Source organism: Bombina bombina, chromosome 10, assembly GCF_027579735.1.
Source record: "Bombina bombina isolate aBomBom1 chromosome 10, aBomBom1.pri, whole genome shotgun sequence".
In the NCBI taxonomy this organism is placed as follows: domain Eukaryota; kingdom Metazoa; phylum Chordata; class Amphibia; order Anura; family Bombinatoridae; genus Bombina; species Bombina bombina.
The window spans coordinates 156,858,936-156,874,634 of NC_069508.1; positions in this window are offsets into that span (position 1 = coordinate 156,858,936).

The window sequence follows — 15,699 nt, forward strand, 5'->3', positions numbered from 1 at the left end:
CAAGCAGGCAGCTCCACCTACTGGCTATTTTAATCAATGCACTGCTTCTTAATGCTTTTCAATAGCAGTCACATGACTGAAAAAAAGGTTGTTATTCTGAAACTGTGGAAATTGAACCGTTGTAAACCGAGGGCCACCTGTACTTGAAAACACGAGAAATTTCAATGTATCCTTCCTGGTAAAATATTTTATAAATAAATAAATAAGGTCTTTACCGTCCTGTTCCTTGCCATGCAGTGAGGCTCCTGGGAGAGATGTGGATAAAGAATAGTTTCTAAAACAAGAGGTCATGCTAGAATGCTAATTTGAGAAAGTATAGCTACACAGAATCATTGTAGATACATGGCATAATCTCCCCGCAGAGGTGTCTGTCACTAATACAAAAAGAAGACAAATATTTGGGGGCAGATTTATCATATCATAAATTTAGGACACAGACAAGGACCATAAAGTAGAAAATGGGCTGAACCAGTGGGGCAAGAAGCTCGTCTGAACTGGCACATATTAATGCTAATTACATTCCTTTATTAATCACTGAAAAACATTTTTTCTCTTTTACTTAATAAAGATTATTCCATACGTGTGTTTTATAGAATTTAAAGGGCCATGAAACCCACATATTTTCTTTCATGATTTAGAAAGAGAATGTAATTTTAAACATCTTTCTAATTTATTTATATTATCTAATTTGTTTTATTCTCTTGATATTCTTTGCTGAAAAGCACATCTAGATATGCTCAGTAGCTGCTGATTGGTTGCTGCACATAGAAACCTTGTGTGATTGGCTCACCATGTGCATTGCTTTTTCTTCAACTAAGGTTATCTAAAAAATGAAGCAAAATAAATAATAGAAGTAAATTGTAATGTTGTTTAAATTTCTAGTCTCTATCTGAATCATGAAAGAAAGATTTTGGGTTTAGTGGCCCTTTAATTAGTTTAAAGTTTAGTTTAGTTCATTATTTGATCCAGTAGCTAAAGTAAACACAATGCTCTACATTACAAGTGAAGCTTAGCTCACCTTCAGGTTAGTGCACCTTCACCTTAGTTTTTATCTTCTGCTTAGCTCACCTTCAGGTTAGTGCACCTTCACCTTAGTTTTTATCTTCTGCTTAGCTCACCTTCAGGTTAGTGCACATTCACCTTAGTTTTTATCTTCTGCTTAGCTCACCCTCAGGTTAGTGCACCTTCACCTTAGTTTTTATCTTCTGCTTAGCTCACCCTCAGGTTAGTGCACCTTCGCCTTAGTTTTTATCTTCTGCTTAGCTCACCCTCAGGTTAGTGCACCTTCACCTTAGTTTTTATCTTCTGCTTAGCTCACCCTCAGGTTAGTGCACCTTCACCTTAGTTTTTATCTTCTGCTTAGCTCACCCTCAGGTTAGTGCACCTTCACCTTAGTTTTTATCTTCTGCTTAGCTCACCTTCAGGTTAGTGCACATTCACCTTAGCTTTTATCTTCTGCTTAGCTCACCCTCAGGTTAGTGCACCTTCACCTTAGTTTTTATCTTCTGCTTAGCTCACCTTCAGGTTAGTGCACCTTCACCTTAGTTTTTATCTTCTGCTTAGCTCACCTTCAGGTTAGTGCACCTTCACCTTAGCTTTTATCTTCTGCTTAGCTCACCTTCAGGTTAGTGCACATTCACCTTAGTTTTTATCTTCTGCTTAGCTCACCCTCAGGTTAGTGCACCTTCACCTTAGTTTTTATCTTCTGCTTAGCTCACCTTCAGGTTAGTGCACCTTCACCTTAGTTTTTATCTTCTGCATACCTCACCTTCAGGTTAGTGCACCTTCACCTTAGTTTTTATCTTCTGCTTAGCTCACCCTCAGGTTAGTGCTCTAGTTTTTATCTTCTGCTTAGCTCACCCTCAGGTTAGTGCACCTTCACCTTAGTTTTTATCTTCTGCTTAGCTCACCTTCAGGTTAGTGCACATTCACCTTAGCTTTTATCTTCTGCTTAGCTCACCCTCAGGTTAGTGCACCTTCACCTTAGTTTTTATCTTCTGCTTAGCTCACCTTCAGGTTAGTGCACCTTCACCTTAGTTTTTATCTTCTGCTTTGCTCACCTTCAGGTTAGTGCACCTTCACCTTAGCTTTTATCTTCTGCTTAGCTCACCTTCAGGTTAGTGCACATTCACCTTAGTTTTTATCTTCTGCTTAGCTCACCCTCAGGTTAGTGCACCTTCACCTTAGTTTTTATCTTCTGCTTAGCTCACCCTCAGGTTAGTGCACCTTCGCCTTAGTTTTTATCTTCTGCTTAGCTCACCCTCAGGTTAGTGCTCTAGTTTTTATATTCTGCTTAGCTCACCCTCAGGTTAGTGCACCTTCACCTTAGTTTTTATCTTCTGCTTAGCTCAACCTCAGGTTAGTGCTCTAGTTTTTATATTCTGCTTAGCTCACCTTCAGGTTAGTGCACCTTCACCTTAGTTTTTATTTTCTGCTTAGCTCAACCTCAGGTTAGTGCTCTAGTTTTTATATTCTGCTTAGCTCACCCTCAGGTTAGTGCACCTTCGCCTTAGTTTTTATCTTCTGCTTAGCTCACCCTCAGGTTAGTGCACCTTCACCTTAGTTTTTATCTTCTGCTTAGCTCATCTTCAGGTTAGTGCTCTAGTTTTTATCTTCTGCTTAGCTCACCCTCAGGTTAGTGCACCTTCACCTTAGTTTTTATCTTCTGCTTAGCACACACTCAGGTTAGTGCACCTTCACCTTAGTTTTTATCTTCTGCTTAGCTCACCTTCAGGTTAGTGCACCTTCGCCTTAGTTTTTATCTTCTGCTTAGCTCACCCTCAGGTTAGTGCACCTTCACCATAGTTTTTATCTTCTGCTTAGCACACACTCAGGTTAGTGCACCTTCACCTTAGTTTTTATCTTCTGCTTAGCTCACATTCAGGTTAGTGCACCTTCACCTTAGTTTTTATCTTCTGCTTAGCTCACCCTCAGGTTAGTGCACCTTCACCTTAGTTTTTATCTTCTGCTTAGCACACACTCAGGTTAGTGCACCTTCACCTTAGTTTTTATCTTCTGCTTAGCTCACATTCAGGTTAGTGCACCTTCACCTTAGTTTTTATTTTCTGCTTAGCTCAACCTCAGGTTAGTGCTCTAGTTTTTATATTCTGCTTAGCTCACCCTCAGGTTAGTGCACCTTCGCCTTAGTTTTTATCTTCTGCTTAGCTCACCCTCAGGTTAGTGCACCTTCACCTTAGTTTTTATCTTCTGCTTAGCTCATCTTCAGGTTAGTGCTCTAGTTTTTATCTTCTGCTTAGCTCACCCTCAGGTTAGTGCACCTTCACCTTAGTTTTTATCTTCTGCTTAGCACACACTCAGGTTAGTGCACCTTCACCTTAGTTTTTATCTTCTGCTTAGCTCACATTCAGGTTAGTGCACCTTCACCTTAGTTTTTATCTTCTGCTTAGCTCACCCTCAGGTTAGTGCACCTTCACCTTAGTTTTTATCTTCTGCTTAGCTCACCCTCAGGTTAGTGCACCTTCACCTTAGTTTTTATCTTCTGCTAAGATCACCCTCGGGTTAGTTCACCTTCACCTTAGCTTTTATCTTCTGCTTAGCTCACCTTCAGGTTAGTGCACCTTCACCTTAGCTTTTATCTTCTGCTTAGATCACCTTCAGCTTAGTGCACATTCACCTTAGCTTTGATCTTCTGCTTAGCTCACCCTCAGGTTAGTGCACCTTCACCTTAGTTTTTATCTTCTGCTTAGCTCACCCTCAGGTTAGTGCACCTTCACCTTAGTTTTTATCTTCTGCTTAGCTCACCCTCGGGTTAGTTCACCTTCACCTTAGCTTTTATCTTCTGCTTAGCTCACCTTCAGGTTAGTGCACCTTCACCTTAGCTTTTATCTTCTGCTTAGATCACCTTCAGGTTAGTGCACATTCACCTTAGCTTTGATCTTCTGCTTAGCTCACCTTCAGGTTAGTGCACCTTTGCCTTAGTTTTGATCTTCTGCTTAGCTCACCTTCAGGTTAGTGCACCTTCACCTTAGCTTTTATCTTCTGCTTAGCTCACCCTCAGGTTAGTGCACCTTCACCTTAGTTTTTATCTTCTGCTTATCTCACCCTCAGGTTAGTGCACCTTTGCCTTAGTTTTTATCTTCTGTTTAGCTCACCCTCAGTTTAGTGCACCTTCACCTTAGTTTTTATCTTCTTCTTAGCTCACACTCAGGTTAGTGCACCTTCACCTTAGTTTTTATCTTCTGCTTAGCTCACCTTCAGGTAAGTGCACCTTTGCCTTAGTTTTTATCTTCTGTTTAGCTCACCCTCAGTTTAGTGCACCTTCACCTTAGTTTTTATCTTCTTCTTAGCTCACACTCAGGTTAGTGCACCTTCACCTTAGTTTTTATTTTCTGCTTAGCTCAACCTCAGGTTAGTGCTCTAGTTTTTATATTCTGCTTAGCTCACCCTCAGGTTAGTGCACCTTCGCCTTAGTTTTTATCTTCTGCTTAGCTCACCCTCAGGTTAGTGCACCTTCACCTTAGTTTTTATCTTCTGCTTAGCTCATCTTCAGGTTAGTGCTCTAGTTTTTATCTTCTGCTTAGCTCACCCTCAGGTTAGTGCACCTTCACCTTAGTTTTTATCTTCTGCTTAGCACACACTCAGGTTAGTGCACCTTCACCTTAGTTTTTATCTTCTGCTTAGCTCACCTTCAGGTTAGTGCACCTTCGCCTTAGTTTTTATCTTCTGCTTAGCTCACCCTCAGGTTAGTGCACCTTCACCATAGTTTTTATCTTCTGCTTAGCACACACTCAGGTTAGTGCACCTTCACCTTAGTTTTTATCTTCTGCTTAGCTCACATTCAGGTTAGTGCACCTTCACCTTAGTTTTTATCTTCTGCTTAGCTCACCCTCAGGTTAGTGCACCTTCACCTTAGTTTTTATCTTCTGCTTAGCTCACCCTCAGGTTAGTGCACCTTCACCTTAGTTTTTATCTTCTGCTAAGATCACCCTCGGGTTAGTTCACCTTCACCTTAGCTTTTATCTTCTGCTTAGCTCACCTTCAGGTTAGTGCACCTTCACCTTAGCTTTTATCTTCTGCTTAGATCACCTTCAGGTTAGTGCACATTCACCTTAGCTTTGATCTTCTGCTTAGCTCACCCTCAGGTTAGTGCACCTTCACCTTAGTTTTTATCTTCTGCTTAGCTCACCCTCAGGTTAGTGCACCTTCACCTTAGTTTTTATCTTCTGCTTAGCTCACCCTCGGGTTAGTTCACCTTCACCTTAGCTTGTATCTTCTGCTTAGCTCACCTTCAGGTTAGTGCACCTTCACCTTAGCTTTTATCTTCTGCTTAGATCACCTTCAGGTTAGTGCACATTCACCTTAGCTTTGATCTTCTGCTTAGCTCACCTTCAGGTTAGTGCACCTTTGCCTTAGTTTTGATCTTCTGCTTAGCTCACCTTCAGGTTAGTGCACCTTCACCTTAGCTTTTATCTTCTGCTTAGCTCACCCTCAGGTTAGTGCACCTTCACCTTAGTTTTTATCTTCTGCTTATCTCACCCTCAGGTTAGTGCACCTTTGCCTTAGTTTTTATCTTCTGTTTAGCTCACCCTCAGTTTAGTGCACCTTCACCTTAGTTTTTATCTTCTTCTTAGCTCACACTCAGGTTAGTGCACCTTCACCTTAGTTTTTATCTTCTGCTTAGCTCACCTTCAGGTAAGTGCACCTTTGCCTTAGTTTTTATCTTCTGTTTAGCTCACCCTCAGTTTAGTGCACCTTCACCTTAGTTTTTATCTTCTTCTTAGCTCACACTCAGGTTAGTGCACCTTCACCTTAGTTTTTATCTTCTGCTTAGCTCACCTTCAGGTTAGTGCACCTTCACCTTAGTTTTTATCTTCTGCTTAGCTCACCTTCAGGTTAGTGCACCTTCGCCTTAGTTTTTATCTTCTGCTTAGCTCACCTTCCGGTTAGTGCACCTTCGCCTTAGTTTTTATCTTCTGCTGAGCTCACCTTCAGGTTAGTGCACCTTCACCTTAGTTTTTATCTTCTGCTTAGCTCACCTTCAAGTCAGTTCACCTTCAACTTAGTTTTTATCTTCTGCTTAGCTCACCCTCAGGTTAGTGCACCTTCGCCTTAGTTTTTATCTTCTGCTTAGCTCACCTTCCGGTTAGTGCACCTTCGCCTTAGTTTTTATCTTCTGCTTAGCTCACCTTCAGGTTAGTGCACCTTCGCCTTAGTTTTTATCTTCTGCTTAGCTCACCTTCCGGTTAGTGCACCTTCGCCTTAGTTTTTATCTTCTGCTTAGCTCACCTTCAAGTTAGTTCACCTTCAACTTAGTTTTTATCTTCTGCTTAGCTCACCCTCAGGTTAGTGCACCTTCGCCTTAGTTTTTATCTTCTGCTTAGCTCACCTTCCGGTTAGTGCACCTTCGCCTTAGTTTTTATCTTCTGCTTAGCTCACCCTCAGGTTAGTGCACCTTCAACTTAGTTTTTATCTTCTGCTTAGCTCACCCTCAGGTTAGTGCACCTTCACCTTAGTTTTTATCTTCTGCTTAGCTCACCTTCAGGTTAGTGCACCTTCAACTTAGTTTTTATCTTCTGCTTAGCTCACCCTCAGGTTAGTGCACCTTCACCTTAGTTTTTATCTTCTGCTTAGCTCACCCTCAGGTTAGTGCACCTTCGCCTTAGTTTTTATCTTCTGCTTAGCTCACCTTCCGGTTAGTGCACCTTCGCCTTAGTTTTTATCTTCTGCTTAGCTCACCCTCAGGTTAGTGCACCTTCAACTTAGTTTTTATCTTCTGCTTAGCTCACCCTCAGGTTAGTGCACCTTCGCCTTAGTTTTTATCTTCTGCTTAGCTCACCCTCAGGTTAGTGCACCTTCAACTTAGTTTTTATCTTCTGCTTAGCTCACCCTCAGGTTAGTGCACCTTCACCTTAGTTTTTATCTTCTGCTTAGCTCACCTTCCGGTTAGTGCACCTTCGCCTTAGTTTTTATCTTCTGCTTAGCTCACCTTCAGGTTAGTGCACCTTCACCTTAGTTTTTATCTTCTGCTTAGCTCACCTTCAGGTTAGTGCACCTTCACCTTAGTTTTTATCTTCTGCTTAGCTCACCTTCAGGTTAGTGCACCTTCACCTTAGTTTTTATCTTCTGCTTAGCTCACCCTCAGGTTAGTGCACCTTCACCTTAGTTTTTATCTTCTGCTTAGCTCACCCTCAGGTTAGTGCACCTTCACCTTAGTTTTTATCTTCTGCTTAGCTCACCCTCAGGTTAGTGCACCTTCACCTTCGCTTTGATCTTCTGCTTAGCTCACCCTCAGGTTAGTGCACCTTCACCTTAGTTTTTATCTTCTGCTTAGCTCACCTTCAGGTTAGTGCACCTTCACCTTAGTTTTTATCTTCTGCTTAGCTCATCTTCAGGTTATTGCACCTTCACCTTAGTTTTTATCTTCTGCTTAGCTCACCTTCAGGTTAGTGCACCTTCACCTTAGTTTTTATCTTCTGCTTAGCTCATCTTCAGGTTAGTGCACCTTCACCTTAGTTTTTATCTTCTGCTTAGCTCATCTTCAGGTTATTGCACCTTCACCTTAGTTTTTATCTTCTGCTTAGCTCACCCTCAGGTTAGTGCACCTTCACCTTCACTTTGATCTTCTGCTTAGCTCACCCTCAGGTTAGTGCACCTTCACCTTAGTTTTTATCTTCTGCTTAGCTCACCCTCAGGTTAGTGCACCTTCACCTTCGCTTTGATCTTCTGCTTAGCTCACCCTCAGGTTAGTGCACCTTCACCTTAGTTTTTATCTTCTGCTTAGCTCACCCTCAGGTTAGTGCACCTTCACCTTCGCTTTGATCTTCTGCTTAGCTCACCCTCAGGTTAGTGCACCTTCACCTTAGTTTTTATCTTCTGCTTAGCTCACCTTCAGGTTAGTGCACCTTCACCTTAGTTTTTATCTTCTGCTTAGCTCACCTTCAGGTTATTGCACCTTCACCTTAGTTTTTATCTTCTGCTTAGCTCACCCTCAGGTTAGTGCACCTTCGCCTTAGCTTTTATCTTCTGCTTAGCTCACCCTCAGGTTAGTGCACCTTCACCTTAGCTTTTATCTTCTGCTTAGCTCACCCTCAGGTTAGTGCACCTTCGCCTTAGCTTTTATCTTCTGCTTAGCTCACCCTCAGGTTAGTGCACCTTCACCTTAGCTTTTATCTTCTGCTTAGCTCACCTTCAGGTTAGTGCACCTTCGCCTTTAGTTTTTATCTTCTGCTTAGCTCACCCTCAGGTTAGTGCACCTTCAACTTAGTTTTTATCTTCTGCTTAGCTCACCCTCAGGTTAGTGCACCTTCAACATTTTTGCTCTCCACTTGTAATCTAGGCCAATGGTGAGTCAGGGGGAGACATAGCCGCCTGTGGTACACTCTGGCTAAGCGGTGATGAGAAGGGATACAACTATTGTGGCGTTCACTCCAAAGCGCAATCATATGAGAACAAGTGGTCCAGTGGTCAGTTCTATATTACAGAGGAATATAGGAGCAGCTATTGGGCAGTTACCAATGTACCGCAAGGACCAGCGCATCTCTGCATTTAGTAATACATTTGGAAACATAAATAGTGCACTCTGTTCTCTCATTTGCTATTTCTTAGACACAGTAGCCAAACAACTTGATTAAAAAAAAAAAATGCAGCCAAAGTTGTCTCCATTAATGTGATGTAAGAACTTCCTCACCAGCACTTACAAAATGTGATTCAAATCCAATTTGTCTGGAGCGCTAGTAACATGAGCTACAGAAAATAATTCCCTTTTTGTTGAGTGGTTGTTCCTGCCTTCTATAAATAATACAAGCACTGTGTTAACAAAGCTGTTGACTTAAATTAACTCACATATGTTGTGTGCCAGGAAGCCTCCCCATAACAGATACTCTCATACAGGGCAGCTTCATTTAACTTGTCCAAACACTGAGAAAACTGCCTTGATATAAGGAGTTGATACTTAAACAACAAATTGGGTTTGTCGGGAGAAAGATTATAAAGCAGAGCTGAGTGATTTTGAGGGTTGAATATGCACTTATTTAGCAGAATGGATGCTATGGAACTTCATTGGTGAAGGCACCGGTTTTACATTTATCTCTGTGGTAAGGCTGGCATTGAAAGGGTTAGTGTGATACTGGCCATCTGGTGAAAGAGGACCCATCATGTCCAGTAGTTTCTCATGCCAATGCTATCAGGCAGCCTCCTGCACAATGATGCACAAGGGCCACGAGGGATGGCAGGTTGGATAAGAATGAATGCAGCTGGGAGCTCAGTATCGGCTTGCTAATATGGCAAGCTTTACCAAAGCTCCACTATCCATACACAGATAGGCCAATGTCTCTGAGCATTTGTAATGAATATGCATGAGACACATTTACATAGATGCCATTTACATGCAAATAAGGATGGTCTGCATATGGCGCGGGCAGCAATGAAAAGCTGGCATGGCTACCCACCTGGGGAGCTGGAAGTATCTAGTTTTAAAGCTACAAGAAACTATGGGCCCAGACAGACATCATATTGCTGCCCCCACTAGACACTGGCTCATAGGACAAGTTCTGGTCTATGTGAAATGTATCACACATGTCACACTGTAGTCACTGCATGTTACAACTGATTGCTTCCCCTACTAACAGAACCAATCCCCCCCCCCCATATCTATCTGTTTGTATGCTGGTTTTGGTAGCTTTTTTCACTTCATACCAACCCACTGGAATAGCTTATAAATCTGCTCTTTTTATATAAATGATGTGACATGAAAATCTAATTCAACTCACTAAACAATCAGAAAGAGTATATTGGATTGTCACAGACCTTCATGAAATAAAAAGACCTACAGCTAAAGCACCTATAAAACAGCAGGTTAAAAAGACATGATGGAAAGCTGTAGCAAAATCTATCATAGTTTCAGCTGCATCTGGAGATATATGGTGCATACCTCGCACACCTTTAATCAAACAATGAGGTAGCTCAGGAATTGGACGGTGACATGTACGATCTCTGATACAATAAATGTCACCACTTGGGTTCTCTGAGATGATTTAGGATGCATAAAACAATTAATATGTGCGTAGCCTCTGAAGCAGGATAGCATTTACTAGACGCCTGTTTGCTAATACAAGTACATTCATAATCCAAATTTACTCATGCACAATTCAGTTTTGACTAGCATGCCCCTTTAAATAAATATTACTGCCTAATAAATCATTGTTTCCTTTTTTATTCACCCATAATAGGGTTAGATTACAAGTGAAGCGCTTTTTTAACGTGCGCCCCTAAAGGAGCAAATTTGTCAGTTTACGGGCGCATGTTAAATAACTAGCCATTAAAAGGGGCTTTGCACTAAAATAAGCTAAGTGCAATTAACCAGAGGTCAATAGAAAATATGAGCATCTTTATTTTTTTTTAAATAACTGCACGGAACAGTTATAAGGGGTTAAAGTGAGGGGATGTGGGGTGTTTGGAAAAAAAATGGCACTAAAAAGTGCCTTTATATAGTTGTCTATGGGGACTGTGTTTTTACTTGAAATATATATGTATATGCATATATAAATACATGTTTTTGTGTTAATATGTGTATAAACATATATATTTATTTATTGCAAGGTTGCATTCGCATTGCACTTAACTTGTAATACCAGGGCACATTTGTGTGCGCTGGTATTACTGAATGGAGTACAAATATTGCGCTTGCGAAAGCGCAATTTGCGCTCTACTCGTAATCTAGGCCTTAATTGTAACGTAACCATTATATTTGTAGCAAGTACTGCAAATAATGCAGCTTCTAGGAGATCGTAATGTCATAGAACAGGAAGCCAAAAACTAGACAAGTGCATGGAAAAAAAATGTTTGGACTAATCATTCAATCCGTTATTTCTTTTAAATATGTTTTGTATGAGATTCATTAATATGCTGATTGGAAACCACAGATAATCTGATTGGTACATTCTGCTGAATTGGTACAGGGCAGCAGAATGATTTAACAAGAGATCATGTTGTGCAGATGCAGCCAATCTTTGAAAACAACAAAGTATACTGAAAGTAGCTTATACATAAAGCACATGCCCAGTATATATATATATATATATAGTTCAAGGAAGAGTGCACTCACCAGGACTTTTCAAAGTTTTATTCCAAAAATTTTTGGAATAAAAACTTTGAAAAGTCCTGGTGAGTGCACTCTTCCTTAAACTCTATTTACCTATCTGTTGCACCCCGGGCATGTGACTCAAGATTTCTGGAGTGCTTGTCTACCTTGAACGTTTTATATATATATAGCCATTTATTTGACATTGTGCTGTTTACATAAAAAACTTGGGACAAACTATCTTACATAACAGCTGTGATGAGGAAAGTAATATTCACCTTTCTTCATCTAAGTTTATTCCATGGGTTTAGGAATCTGCTCTTGGCATATAGCGGCACTTTAGCTGTCTCATATTACTGAGGCACACTTCACAGTGGCACTTTATCTTGCTCATATTACTAGGGCACACTTCACAGTGGCACTTTATCTTGCTCATATTACTAGGTCACACTTCACAGTGGCACTTTATCTTGCTCATATTACTAGGGCACACTTCACAGTGGCACTTTATCTTGCTCATATTACTAGGGCACACTTCACAGTGGCACTTTATCTTGCTCATATTACTGGGGCACACTTCACAGTGGCACTTTATCTTGCTCATATTACTGGGGCACACTTCACAGTGGCACTTTATCTGTCTCATATTACTGGGTCAAACTTCACAGTCACACTTTATCAGTCTCATATTACTGGGTCACACATTACAGTAATGCATATAGTCCACCAGCACTTTATGGAGAGGAGTTGCAGTTTTTCCTCTCCACCGTGCACATTCAGTGGTGCTGTATTCACACAGATATTGGAATATTCACACATTACAGTGGCACTTTATTTTGCTCACATTATTGGGGCGCACTTAACAGTGGCACTTTATCTGGATCATATTACTGGGGCACACATTACAGTGGCATTTTATCTGGATTGTATTACTGGGGCACACATTACAGTGGCACTTTATCTGGATCATATTACTGGGGCTTGTAGGAAAAATAGTTTTAGGGAAAAGAGTGCTCAAGAGAGCTAATACCTTATGGAGAATATGAAAAAATAGTATATGACACCAGAAGAATTTTTATAGAAATAGTAAATGTATTGTCTTGATAAAATTAATAAAATTTCTAACTCTTGTGAGTTGAGAGTGTGCTTATTTTGTTAAACATATTGTGTAAGTTGTACAGAATTTTGCAGATTTGTTGTTCACAGATAAAATAATTAATATTACATACAATGATTCTAATAGGTTGGCCAACCATATATTCCTTAATAGTCTTATATTGATTTCAAAAGCACCCAATATTATACTTTAAATATTTAACAAATCTCAGAGTTTAATTTCCATAAGTTCCACATTACTACTTCCAGTTGGGCGACTAAAAGGCTAAACAACCCAAATAAAAACAATCATATGATAGGCTGTTTATCTTCTCCTGAATATAAAATGAGGTACTTATTAAAAGTTCAATTTTAAAAAAAACATCTTAAAATTATCTGTAGGCAATACCCAATACCCGTAGGTTTCCCAAACCACACATCATCCAAGTGTCTTTAAACAAGGAAAATAAGGTCAGATTATCACACTTGCTTATTATACCGCAATTGGTAAAGGATCATATGGCTGCTTCATACTGTCCAAGGGAATCTAAGGGTGTTTAGAAAGAAATAAATTTATCAGATCAGTTCCATTCTCAAAAAAAGTGACTAATTATCATCTACCCCCGCACTACTCCTGGTCTCAATTCAGGGTAAAAGTTGGAGCATTTTTTTAAACCTGACCCGCAGAGCAACATAAGAGCAGAAACACTATAGACGGCTACGCTGTGAAAACGCTGTGAAAACGCTGTGAAAACGCTGCCAATACGTTCCAGGACCGGCTTCTGTAAAGTGGTGTTCCACAAGAGCTTCAGAGCTAAGGAAGAGCAGCAACACTAAAGACGGTGAAGCTGTGAATACACCGCTAACACGCTCCAGGACCGGCGTCTGAAAAAGTGGTAAACCTTTTCAACTTATCGATCTACTCATCCCCATGGGCAGCTAAAAGCCCTACAGGATACAAAGGAAAGAACAGTTGGAGTGGAGAAGTCCCATACCCGAAAAACAGATTGCAAAGACAAGGCTTCTAAAGGATACTTGGGGTAGATTTGAAACCCGGAAAATAGCATCATTTATAGAGCAAGAAGGAAAGTTTGTTTGCCAAACCACACATCATCCAAGTGTCTTTAAACAAGGAAAATAAGGTCAGATTACCACACTTGCTTATTATACAGGTATACCTCACTTTACATCGCTTCACTTTACAGCGGGGCTCCGGTCCCTAACCCGCTGTATGAGCGGGGTATACCTGTACCGCAATTGGTAAAGGCTCATAGTAGCATAAAGACTATCTTCTATAATTTAAGGCTGCAGCCGAGAAAAGTACGCATAGAGATCATAGACTACTATATTGGGTATTACCTACGGGTAATTTTAAGATGTTTTTTTAAAATTGAACTTTTAATAAGTACCTCATTTTATATTCAGGAGAAGATAAACAGCCTATCATATGATTGTTGTTATTTTGGTTGTTTAGCCTTTTAGTCGCCCAGCTGGAAGTAGTAATGTGGAACTTATGGAAATTAAACTCTGAGATTTGTTAAATATTTATAGTTATAATATAGGTGCTCTTTTCCCTAAAACTCTTCTCTTTTTCCTACAATCCTCCCTAAGGAAGCATAGAGGAAGCTTCCACTAGCGAAAAGAGCTTATACCTACTAGCGCAGAAACTATATACCCTTAGACACTCGTATTACTGGGGCACACAATACAGTGGCATTTTATCTGGATCGTATTACTGGGGCACACTTCACAGTGGCACTTTATCTGGCTCTTATTACTGGGGCATGAAATACAGTGGCACTTTATCTTAATCATATTACAGGGCACAAATCACAGTGGCACTTTATCTGGATTATATTAGGGCAAACGGGTATAATAGGTAAGTCACCTGACATGTTACATAGTGGCAATTTATATAGCCCATGACCCTGTGGTACACTTGGGTATAATATACACCTCATCTGACATGTTGCATAATGGCACTTTATATGGCGCACAACCCTGTGGCACACTTGGGTATAATATACACTTCATGATGTTATATAGTGACACTTTATCTTAATCATATTACAGGGCACTTTATCTGGATTATATTAGGGCAAACGAGTATAATAGGTAAGTCACCTGACATGTTACATAGTGGCAATTTATATAGCCTATGACCCTGTGGCACACTTGGGTATAATATACACCTCATCTGACATGTTGCATAATGGCACTTTATATGGCGCACAACCCTGTGGCACACTTGGGTATAATATATACTTCATGATGTTATATAGTGACACTTTATCTGGCTCATGTCCCTGTGACACATTTTCACAGTGACTTAACCTACCACTTTTCCTGTTATACCAACGGTTCTCAGCTCCAGTCCTTACATGCCCCAAATGTTAAAATATAGATGCTATAGATTTCTGTACCTGACCACAGGTGAATCCCTCTCAGTGAGCAAGCAGCTGAGCAGCACAGTTGCAAATATTCACCCTCTGGCCTGTTAGGGGGGCTTAATAGTGGGATTGAGAAGCTCTACTTTCTGCAATGTATAGTGGGAAAAAAATATTTGATCCCCTGCTGATTTTATACATTTGCCCACTGACAAAGAAATAATCCGTCTATAATTTTAATGGTAGGTTTATTTGAACAGTGAGAGACAGAATAACAACAACAAAATCCAAAAAAAAACGCATTTCAAAAAAGTTATAAATTAATTTGCATTTTAATGAGTGAAATAAGTATTTGATCCCCTATCATTGAGCAAGATTTCTGGCTCCCAGCTGTCTTTTAAAACGGCAACGAGCAGAGATTAGGAGCACTCTCTTCAAGGCAGTGCTCCTAATCTCAGCTTGTTACCTGTTTTAAAGACACCTGTCCACAGAAGCAATAAATCAATCAGATTCCAAACTCTCCACCATGGCCAATACCAAAGAGCTGTCCAAAGCTGTCAGGGACAAGATTGTAGACCTACACAAGGCTGGAATGGGCTACAAGACCATCGCCAAGCAGCTTGGTGAGAAGATGACAACAGTTGGTGCGATTATTCGCAAATGGAAGAAACAAAAAATAACTGTCAATCTCCCTCGGTCTGGGGCTCCATGTAAGATCTCACCTTGTGGAGTTTCAATGATCATGAGAACGGTGAGGAATCAGCCCAGAACTACACGGGAGGATCTTGTCAATGATCTCAATGCAGCTGGGACCATAGTCACCAAGAAAACAAATAGTAACACACTACGCCGTGAAGGACTGAAATCCTTAAGCGCCCGCAAGGTCCCCCTGCTCAAGAAAGCACATGTACAGGCCCATCTGAAGTTTGCCATTGAACATCTGTATGATTCAGAGGAGAACTGGGTGAAAGTGTTGTGGTCAGATAAGACCAAAATCGAGATCTTTGGCATCAACTCAACTTGCCGTGTATGGAGGAGGAGGAATGCTGCCTATGACCCCAAGAACACCATCCCAACCATTAAATATGGAGGTGGAAAGTTTGGAAACATTATGCTTTGGGGTGTTTTTCTGCTAAGGGGACAGGACAACTTCACCACATCAAAGGGACAATGGACAGG